This window comes from Zea mays, chromosome 6, assembly GCF_902167145.1.
Source record: "Zea mays cultivar B73 chromosome 6, Zm-B73-REFERENCE-NAM-5.0, whole genome shotgun sequence".
Lineage (NCBI taxonomy): Eukaryota > Viridiplantae > Streptophyta > Magnoliopsida > Poales > Poaceae > Zea > Zea mays.
In genome coordinates this window covers 22,361,049-22,373,548 of record NC_050101.1, presented here as the reverse complement: position 1 = coordinate 22,373,548, position 12,500 = coordinate 22,361,049, and positions in this window count along the sequence as shown.

The window sequence follows — 12,500 nt, the reverse complement described above, 5'->3', positions numbered from 1 at the left end:
GTTATGCATAAAACCGGGGCTTGCCTTTAATTTTTAACACTTAGATAGTGTTTGCTGGGGGAGGGTACTCGCGCGGCGAGCATCCACTGGTTAAGTCCACCATCCTTCAGTACGTCCACCAACTGCATCTTGTGGTTGGCACCACACCACTTGCATGAGCGTCATCTCTTGGTCCTAAATGAGATGCAAGATGCATATGTATGAATATAATGACAGTAGCACAAAAGTAGCACAAGATATACAAGGACGCAGTGGCGAACTAAACAATAAAATTGTAAGACACCGCGACAACTGTACGCAAGCACTAGTTATCTATACATCATCGGGTATACGTAGTCAATCATCACTGGAAAACAACAAACACTTTCTATAATTATCTATTGCAAACACAACATCATAAGTACAAGCATTCGCCACGTTCACTTTTATCATTCATTGGTTACTTATTATTAAACTAGTTAAGTACATATAAATTTACGATGACTTACACATAGACAGACTTAGTTAAAAAGGAATAGTTACTTAATCGGGTTTCACAATCATTCACAACATTCTACTGCAAGAATACACCCCAGAGAACACACATGAGGAGATAGTTTAATCATAATTACACATTATACTACTTTAATGATGTTGGTTACTTACTAGTATTAGCAGAAAGGCAAAGACAAGACATTATCATTTTGTTTCTCCGAACATATAACTGCATTGCTAAGAGTTGATTAATCCAAGCTACTTATTAGACCTCAACAAAATTAGTTCACTAACTTAGTGAGACATGTACTACTTACCTGTATATAACTCAAATTATATTAGTCACTTTCATTACTACTCATGTTCAATTAAAACCAAAACAAGCAAGCAGTCACTCAAGTCAAACACAATAGAGTAGAGCAATCAATCACTTCTAACACATTTAGGATAGCAGCACAACAGTTGCTTGTTTCAGTCATAACTCTTCAAATATTTATCTAAAAATAGTGAACAAATATTTTTTGGAAATCTTGGGAAACGCTCTACAACTTTGGTATTATCGTCTCAATATGACTAGACTCTTAGCAAAGTCGAACTGTGCAAAAATAACAGGTCTGTCCAGGTTGGCCAGATTCAGACTTGCGATTTCAAAAATTCACAACTACAGGTTCAGACATCCAAACAAATTGATCCTAGACTTTCTGGAAAGGTAATAAAATTGTCTACATATCATTTATAATCATCTCAAGGTGATTCAATATTTAACTAAGGACAAAAGACACTAGAAGGCTTTGCTGTCCAGAATTAGACAGATTCAGTATTCAGACTTTAAACATCCATAACTTAATATTCAGATCACCAAAAAGAGTGATCCAAGACTTTATGGAAAGCTTAGCAAAAGTACTACATGAATTTTATAATCACCAAGAAGTGATTCTATGTTGAACTGAATCAAACAATTCAGTTTTCGAAATCTGTTCTGTCAGTGGACAGAACACAACAACCATTTGTAAAATTCATAATTACCAAACTGTCAGGCATATGGTTGTGAAATTTTAAAAAAAGCAAGATAAGAAAAGTATCTACAACTTTCTTATAATGACCATGAACAGATTGTAACATTAGCTTAAGCAAACAATTCACTCTCTGAAATCTGTACAGAGATTGGACAGATTCAGTTACTGAATTTGCGAAAAGCACAACTTCTAAACGATCAGACTTATGGCTGTAAAATTTTAACACAAGTAAGATAATAAAGTTATCTACAACTTTCTTATATGGCTTTTCTACAGAAAACATAATTTAGTTCATCAAACAAACAACACGACAAAAACAGTACGTGCAGCCTAAAACAGCAACCAATAAAATTCAGCTCCTATTCACTTCAAAAATTGTCGCGTTCTAGAGACTTCAACCATTTTAACACTTTACCATTTTTTTTGGAGTTGAAACAATCAAATTAGGACCAACAAGCAGACTTATTAACTTTTTATCCAAGTTATTTCGTGCGCTAGAATTACCACATAATTAACAAACACATTCACCAAAATAAAACATTTCAGCACACATGTCCGATATCCCACAAAGTCATGATGAAGCAATATTTATCTTTAGAACACCATGACATAACAATTAAATATCTAATTAGTTTTAAGGTATAACTCAAGCATTCCATGAACATGCATGATTTTATTTACTCCTAATTTTTCACTAAGTCTTGCAATTATAAAATAGGTGTTATTTTAGCATCATATGAAACTATCTAATTTGGGGCTGACATTTTTATGAGGCATAGGTAATAACAATTTATGACTAAGGTATAAATTTCACATACCCAGGTTTTATATTTTATTTACTACAAAAATAACAATTTGTTAATGCAAAAAAAAGCATGTGAGAGCAAGTTAAATCTAAAATTAATTATTTTCTGTGGATGCATGACCATATTAAGTTTCCTTAGGCTACTATAATATCATGCAAGGACAGTGGAACACCATTTTACATTTTTGCATCTATACATCATTTTAAATCATTTAAAACTACTTAAGGTGCATTAAACAAGTTAAATCACTAACTTAATCATACATGCACAACAATTCATGAAATTTTTACCAGTCACCAAACATCACACCAAGAGTCTACTGTAAAAATGTCAACCTATTTGGAGCACCAGAGCTACAGATCCAAAAATAACAATCAAAACAATCATCTTTTTCCTATTTAACATGTTTTAATTAACACACCAAGAAAATAGTGAAGAACATGTAAGTTTTATATTTTTCCTAGATGGGGTATGACAACATCTAACTAACAAAACATGTTTCATCATTTTTGGATTTTTATAATTAAAATTATGGAGAGAAGCAAGTTTGTTTATTCTCTAAACCAGTTTTTAAATACGAATTTCTACAGAAAAACTTTTCCACTAAAACATGCCAACATATAGATCCACTAGTTAGAGCATTTCATAAGGAAGCCAACAAAACAAATTTCACTATTTTTGGAGCTCTCAAACTCGAGATATGAATTTTAGAACACAGCACAAAAATCTGTAAATTTGAAACCAAATACACATGACCCGGGACCCACCTGTCATAGGCACAAAGTGGCTTCTTCTACCTCCATTTCAGCACGTACGCAGGGAGGAGATGGGGAGCCGGAGCTTGTGGCAGCCATGGCGAGCAGCAGGTTGCCGGGCTGGGCATCCCGACGGGAGTGGAGCCGAGGGCGCAGGGCATGGAGGCCACCATAGCTGGGGAAGAACGACGATGGGGTGGTCGCCGACGGGAGAAGACGACCCAGGTGCCATGGCTGCAGAGAGCCAGAGACCAGGGCGCCGCGGCCATGGGGAGGAATGGAGAATGGGCTCGGACCTGAGCCATGGATGGGGTGCTACCTGCGCCATGCTCCAATGGAGAAGGGGGAATAGCCATGGGAGAAGAGAGGGGTGGGCTGTAATTATAGAGCAAGCTCTGGATATGCCAGACAGCAGCAGCAGGTGGCAGTGGTGGCAGAGCGACTTTGGGTGGCGTGTTTTGGCATTTTGCTTTTGGAATCGAACCTTGGTTGCTGTACAAAATATCTTCCTTGATGTATAATCTACAAATCATGTATAGAGATTGAGGTGATTAGAGCAATGGTTAGAGAGATAAAGACCCACGAAAATTGGTTTGTCAGTGGCTCAGAAATCAGTGGAAACTCGTGAAAACTGAATGTCAAAGCATGTCAAACGGAATCGGATAAATGCCATCTTTTAATATGTTGTGCCCCTATTAGTTATTAACAACTTTTGTATTTGGGGAAACTTGAGTTGTTCAACAAAAATTTGGGAATGCGAGACGTCGACCCGAACGATGCTGATTTCAGACTTAGAACAATTCAAATTCAGAAATCAGATTTTTATTCTGTCTTGATGGCACTGTTTGAGATTCTTAGAGATTGAATCAAGGCTTGGTTTAAATATGAAATTTGTTGTATAACATAGGTTCTACAACTTTTATTAAAGGTCAAACCTCTTTTCTTGAATATAAATCAAAGTTTCAGTTTGGTCAAAGTAGCATCATTATAAAGTTTGAAACTATATTTTTAAGGCAATCGGGGTATTTTCTCGACATGTTCTTGGCATTTTCTCTACATGAACCCTTAATAATTTTTGTTGTAGAGTTGATTTAGAGTGTTTTGAGGAAGTTGGCATAACTTGGTTGAATTTCTAAATTTGCTTTTACTTAATCGAGCAGTCTCAAGCAAGTGTAGGATTTATAATTTTATATAAATATTTGGTTCAAACTTTGATAAATCTTTACAATACACTTGATAGATAGAGATGAATGATGACATAAATATAACAAGCGGAATTGCATAAGAAATAATTAGAGGTTGACACTACAGAGATTCCGCTGGAGAATGCGGACTCGGATTAAGTATTTGGACATAGACTAACTATCGAGAAAGCGGATTCGGACATAGATTAGATAACATCACAATTGTCGAGAGTTCGAATAAATGAGTCTGGACGGGAGTTGCGAGACGAGATTGACTTTCGAATTTGCATTTGCTTCAAGAAACTAAAGTTTTATTAGGCTCCAAATTTGGCTGTTCTTGAGATTGAATAATTCCAAATGTAGTGAAACATTCATGAGTAACTTGATGAATGGAGATAGATGTGATCGAGAAATAGAAATTTTCACTGAGCATCCGAGATTAGGATAAATCTCCCGACATAACACGAAATAGACACCTGGGGTGTCACAGCCTTCCCCCCTTAAAGGAATCTCGTCCCGAGATTCGAATGAGAATCTTTAAGGGTGGAGAAGCATGTAACTCCCAGACTGGAGATAGATGCAAATTTAGGACATGGGATCTAACAAGATACGGAAGATAGATTTGGATAGAATATCGCGGCATGTTGAGACAAAATGCAGCGATCACTATGAGAGAACGTTCACAAAAGATAGCACATTAGTATAGTCTCATAATGGATCACGACTATTGACCGCGATACCAGCGCGTGCCGAGTAGCTCAACCATGTGTGCACCATAGTAGGCTCTCGGTCTCGTCGCGGCACCATCGGTCGTTAGTCCTAACACCATTACCAAACGTAACCAATGAGAATTTCACATAGCACAAATAGATGGAGCCCATGAGAGTATGGCTCAGAAAACAAGAATGTGACCAGAGTTGAAGCAAAAATTGTTAGCAAAAGAGCATCACATGAGAATTTTCCTCAACTCAGAGAACCATTTTATGATCATCACGGGGATTATCAGCCAAAGATTGATACGATATTGAATATGAGGAGGAACCAACCATGAGATCGAGATTGATAAGCTTTTAGAGGCATGAGAGATCCAAAAAGAATAACAACATTCATTAATCCACATGGATATGCCGCTTAGAGATAAGTTGATAAAACAAGCGTCATGATCCTCGAAGAAAGAGTATGAGAATGACCAGAAATGAGAGATTTAGGCAAGATCAACATCCGATACTTGAGAACGGGTCATAGCAGATAACCAGATAACGAGGCAGAATCATTAAGGGATCCAGAGATTCGGATGGTAAGGCAAATATGATTCACAAGAAAACGGATTACCAGATCCAGGCAAAAGGAGAGGTAGGCAAACAGGATTAGCTAGGATGATTAACAGAAGTGCTATGAAGTTTTAGGGGCAAGGGTTTATGGAAAGAAACATGGCCTTGATAGGGTTTGCGTAACTAGACACCAAACAACATTTTTTTTGACACAACAAGTGCACAGGGAGACTTGGGTTGGTCTAGCGGTCAAGCTGTGGGTGTCTATAAGTTGTGCAGGTGCAATTTCAAGTGTAAAACACACAAGGGCAAGAAAATACCAACACAAGCATGATTTTTTTTTTGGAGGTTTCACTTGCTAAACTCAAGGTTGTTTGGACGGGGGTCTTTTTCATGAGCAGAACAAACAACACTTTTTTTGCAACAAGGGTTGAACAATTACCCTACCACCTAGATAGCCAGACAAGAGAAACACATAACACAACATAACAAGACATAACCATCTAACACGGGGTAAGGCATTCTTATAGTTCACAAGGTGGCAACACATCACATTATTCACAATTTTTTTTATTATTATTGGAATAAAGGTGAGAGAAGCATGTTTATGCACAAGAGACAATTATAATGCGGCAATCATGATGCATGCTCATTCTAGTCGTCTTCTCAGACCTAACTAATTTTTCGGATGCTTCTACAGCATCCTTATTAATAGTAGTAGTAGCCTTTATGGCCTATATAAATAGCCACCTAGCTACCCATCTATTTCCTAAGGCTTCACGTCATAAGTCTATCCTGATCGTCCTGACGATCTATCCAACTTTGGTTTCTAGCAAGTTTTACTTTAGAAAAGGTTGGTAATTATGACTTATTGACTTCTCTGTACTGGTATTCGCTCCGATACCAGCTGTGGCGGAACCGCCCGAATTATTCCAACTTAAGTGCCTAAGTCCCGCCTTAGAGGCTAGACCACACTTAAATAGGAATAACCCGTCAGTCCCTCGGATCTAGTCCGATAAAGCCACTTATCTAGGATCGAATACCACTAGCTCACTCGAAGGTGAGGCACAGAGAAATACAATAAAACATAATACCACAAATTTAATAAGTACCATTAGTGATTACATTATCGGAGTTTCAGAAATAATAATCATAAATTTTAATGCAGCGGAAATAACTAACGGAGAAGAACCGAGTATCATGGCGAAACCTGGCCACACTACTCCTCCTGGTCCTCTCCTGCGGAAGCAACAACCCTCTCGACCATCTATCCCGGTGGCAGGGATGAAGGCCAAGTCACACCAGCAACCAATCATCCTAAGGAGTACCTGCAAAAATTGTGCCACAAGCAAGGCTGAGTATACTAATACTCAGCTAGACTTACCCGGTGTGAGGAGTCTACTCCTCTACCTCTAGACATGCAGCTGTTTGGTTGAGGGGTTTGGTTTGCCAAAAGCACTAGCTGAGTCTAAAATCAAGTTTTAGCTTTTCAAGTTTTAGTATGATCCTTTTTAAACTAGATGAGTACCTAGCTATTCATACATGGTATCAAACATCTTTATCAATCAACATCTTTTTGCCAGTCACCTCATTTCCACTTATTACTCAATGTAGCAGCATGGATCAAGCAGTCCCATTAGCTGCGAGAAACAGACGATTCGAATCGAGTTTTTAAACCTTGCAAGGTAAACCTAAACACACGACATGTAGGGGCACTCCGTCCCCACACACATCAACCGTCCCCATCGATTCCCTGGCAACAGATCAGGGCTCATCGCCTTGGCGTACAATGCCTCACTGACCCCGACTGGCCGTCGTGCAGTGACCGCACTTGTACCCACCATAACCGGAATGGGAGACCTCGTCTCAGGTCGCGTGAGGGGTAAAGTCTGCAGGCAGGTTCACTCAGGTACTAGGCTTATCGATTTACCATATTTCTCGGTATGTGTTTAGTACGTTCAAACGCTTGACTCACGGTACCACACCTTAATCCTTACTCAAATTTTATCCCGTGAACAACCAATCCCCATGGATTGTTGCCCACAAACCAACATCCAGTATGATATGAAAGTGGGTACAATCAATGTCCTGACCTCGCGCGAGTGCTAGAAAAATCACTCGACTTCTACCGAGATCCCTACTTAATAAAGCAGCTACTCGACCTAGCATACTAGTATTCATTTCAAAAGGATTCCTGAGATCATGCAACTAGGGTTTCAGTCAACTCCTACACTTAAGTGCACAGTACAAGCCTACAAACATTAAGTGTAGTAAAATAACATATATAAACGGTTATGCATAAAACCGGGGCTTGCCTTTAATTTTTAACACTTAGATAGTGTTTGCTGGGGGAGGGTACTCGCGCGGCGAGCATCCACTGGTTAAGTCCACCATCCTTCAGTACGTCCACCAACTGCATCTTGTGGTTGGCACCACACCACTTGCATGAGCGTCATCTCTCGGTCCTAAATGAGATGCAAGATGCATATGTATGAATATAATGACAGTAGCACAAAAGTAGCACAAGATATACAAGGACGCAGTGGCGAACTAAACAATAAAATTGTAAGACACCGCGACAACTGTACGCAAGCACTAGTTATCTATACATCATCGGGTATACGTAGTCAATCATCACTGGAAAACAACAAACACTTTCTATAATTATCTATTGCAAACACAACATCATAAGTACAAGCATTCGCCACGTTCACTTTTATCATTCATTGGTTACTTATTATTAAACTAGTTAAGTACATATAAATTTACGATGACTTACACATAGACAGACTTAGTTAAAAAGGAATAGTTACTTAATCGGGTTTCACAATCATTCACAGCATTCTACTGCAAGAATACACCCCAGAGAACACACATGAGGAGATAGTTTAATCACAATTACACATTATACTACTTTAATGATGTTGGTTACTTACTAGTATTAGCAGAAAGGCAAAGACAAGACATTATCATTTTGTTTCTCCGAACATATAACTGCATTGCTAAGAGTTGATTAAGCCAAGCTACTTATTAGACCTCAACAAAATTAGTTCACAAACTTAGTGAGACATGTACTACTTACCTGTATATAACTCAAATTATATTAGTCACTTTCATTACTACTCATGTTCAATTAAAACCAAAACAAGCAAGCAGTCACTCAAGTCAAACACAATAGAGTAGAGCAATCAATCACTTCTAACACATTTAGGACAGCAGCACAACAGTTGCTTGTTTCAGTCATAACTCTTCAAATATTTATCTAAAAATAGTGAACAAATATTTTTTGGAAATCTTGGGAAACGCTCTACAACTTTGGTATTATCGTCTCAATATGACTAGACTCTTAGCAAAGTCGAACTGTGCAAAAATAACAGGTCTGTCCAGGTTGGCCAGATTCAGACTTGCGACTTCAAAAATTCACAACTACAGGTTCAGACATCCAAACAAATTGATCCTAGACTTTCTGGAAAGGTAATAAAATTGTCTACATATCATTTATAATCATCTCAAGGTGATTCAATATTTAACTAAGGACAAAAGACACTAGAAGGCTTTGATGTCCAGAATTAGACAGATTCAGTATTCAGACTTTAAACATCCATAACTTAATATTCAGATCACCAAAAAGAGTGATCCAAGACTTTATGGAAAGCTTAGCAAAAGTACTACATGAATTTTATAATCACCAAGAAGTGATTCTATGTTGAACTGAATCAAACAATTCAGTTTTCGAAATCTGTTCTGTCAGTGGACAGAACACAACAACCATTTGTAAAATTCATAATTACCAAACTGTCAGGCATATGGTTGTGAAATTTTAACAAAAGCAAGATAAGAAAAGTATCTACAACTTTCTTATAATGACCATGAACAGATTGTAACATTAGCTTAAGCAAACAATTCACTCTCTGAAATCTGTACAGAGATTGGACAGATTCAGTTACTGAATTTGCGAAAAGCACAACTTCTAAACGATCAGACTTATGGCTGTAAAATTTTAACACAAGTAAGATAATAAAGTTATCTACAACTTTCTTATATGGCTTTTCTACATAAAACATAATTTAGTTCATCAAACAAACAACACGACGAAAACAGTACGTGCAGCCTAAAACAGCAACCAATAAAATTCAGCTCCTATTCACTTCAAAAATTGTCGCGTTCTAGAGACTTCAACCATTTTAACACTTTACCATTTTTTTTGGAGTTGAAACAATCAAATTAGGACCAACAAGCAGACTTATTAACTTTTTATCCAAGTTATTTCGTGTGCTAGAATTACCACACAATTAACAAACACATTCACCAAAATAAAACATTTCAGCACACATGTCCGATATCCCACAAAGTCATGATGAAGCAATATTTATCTTTAGAACACCATGACATAACAATTAAATATCTAATTAGTTTTAAGGTATAACTCAAGCATTCCATGAACATGCATGATTTTATTTACTCCTAATTTTTCACTAAGTCTTGCAATTATAAAATAGGTATTATTTTAGCATCATATGAAACTATCTAATTTGGGGCTGACATTTTTATGAGGCATAGGTAATAACAATTTATGACTAAGGTATAAATTTCACATACCCAGGTTTTATATTTTATTTACTACAAAAATAACAATTTGTTAATGCAAAAAAAAGCATGTGAGAGCAAGTTAAATCTAAAATTAATTATTTTCTGTGGATGCATGACCATATTAAGTTTCCTTAGGCTACTATAATATCATGCAAGGACAGTGGAACACCATTTTACATTTTTGCATCTATACATCATTTTAAATCATTTAAAACTACTTAAGGTGCATTAAACAAGTTAAATCACTAACTTAATCATACATGCACAACAATTCATGAAATTTTTACCAGTCACCAAACATCACACCAAGAGTCTACTGTAAAAATGTCAACCTATTTGGAGCACCAGAGCTACAGATCCAAAAATAACAATCAAAACAATCATCTTGTTCCTATTTAACATGTTTTAATTAACACACCAAGAAAATAGTGAAGAACATGTAAGTTTTATATTTTTCCTAGATGGGGTATGACAACATCTAACTAACAAAACATGTTTCATCATTTTTGGATTTTTATAATTAAAATTATGGAGAGAAGCAAGTTTGTTTATTCTCTAAACCAGTTTATAAATACGAATTTCTACGGAAAAACTTTTCCACTAAAACATGCCAACATATAGATCCACTAGTTAGAGCATTTCATAAGGAAGCCAACAAAACAAATTTCACTATTTTTGGAGCTCTCAAACTCGAGATATGAATTTTAGAACACAGCACAAAAATCTGTAAATTTGAAACCAAATACACATGACCCGGGACCCACCTGTCATAGGCACAAAGTGGCTTCTTCTACCTCCATTTCAGCACGTACGCAGGGAGGAGATGGGGAGCCGGAGCTTGTGGCAGCCATGGCGAGCAGCAGGTTGCCGGGCTGGGCATCCCGGCGGGAGTGGAGCCGAGGGTGCAGGGCATGGAGGCCACCATAGCTGGGGAAGAACGACGATGGGGTGGTCGCCGACGGGAGAAGACGACCCAGGTGCCATGGCTGCAGAGAGCCAGAGACCAGGGCGCCGCGGCCATGGGGAGGAATGGAGAATGGGCTCGGACCTGAGCCATGGATGGGGTGCTACCTGCGCCATGTTCCAATGGAGATGGGGGAATAGCCATGGGAGAAGAGAGGGGTGGGCTGTAATTATAGAGCAAGCTCTGGATATGCCAGACAGCAGCAGCAGGTGGCAGTGGTGGCAGGGCGACTTTGGGTGGCGTGTTTTGGCATTTTGCTTTTGGAATCGAACCTTGGTTGCTGTACAAAATATCTTCCTTGATGTATAATCTACAAATCATGTATAGAGATTGAGGTGATAAGAGCAATGGTTAGAGAGATAAAGACCCACGAAAATTGGTTTGTCAGTGGCTCAGAAATCAGTGGAAACTCGTGAAAACTGAATGTCAAAGCATGTCAAACGGAATCGGATAAATGTCATCTTTTAATATGTTGTGCCCCTATTAGTTATTAACAACTTTTGTATTTGGGGAAACTTGAGTTGTTCAACAAAAATTGGGAACACGAGACGTCGACCCGAACGATGCTGATTTCAGACTTAGAACAATTCAAATTCAGAAATCAGATTTTTATTCTGTCTTGATGGTACTGTTTGAGATTCTTAGAGATTGAATCAAGGCTTGGTTTAAATATGAAATTTGTTGTATAACATAGGTTCTACAACTTTTATTAAAGGTCAAACCTCTTTTCTTGAATATAAATCAAAGTTTCAGTTTGGTCAAAGTAGCATCATTATAAAGTTTGAAACTATATTTTTAAGGCAATCGGGGTATTTTCTCGACATGTTCTTGGCATTTTCTCTACATGAACCCTTAATAATTTTTGTTGTAGAGTTGATTTAGAGTGTTTTGAGGAAGTTGGCATAACTTGGTTGAATTTCTAAATTTGCTTTTACTTAATCGAGCAGTCTCAAGCAAGTGTAGGATTTATAATTTTATACAAATATTTGGTTCAAACTTTGAGAAATCTTTACAATACACTTGATAGATAGAGATGAATGATGACATAAATATAACAAGCGGAATTGCATAAGAAATAATTAGAGGTTGACACTAAAGAGATTCCGCTGGAGAATGCGGACTCGGATTAAGTATTTGGACATAGACTAACTATCGAGAAAGCGGATTCGGACATAGATTAGATAACATCACAATTGTCGAGAGTTCGAATAAATGAGTCTGGACGGGAGTTGCGAGACGAGATTGACTTTCGAATTTGCATTTGCTTCAAGAAACTAAAGTTTTATTAGGCTCCAAATTTGGCTGTTCTTGAGATTGAATAATTCCAAACGTAGTGAAACATTCATGAGTAACTTGATGAATGGAGATAGATGTGATCGAGAAATAGAAATTTTCACTGAGCATCCGAGATTAGGATAAATCTCCCGACATAACACGAAA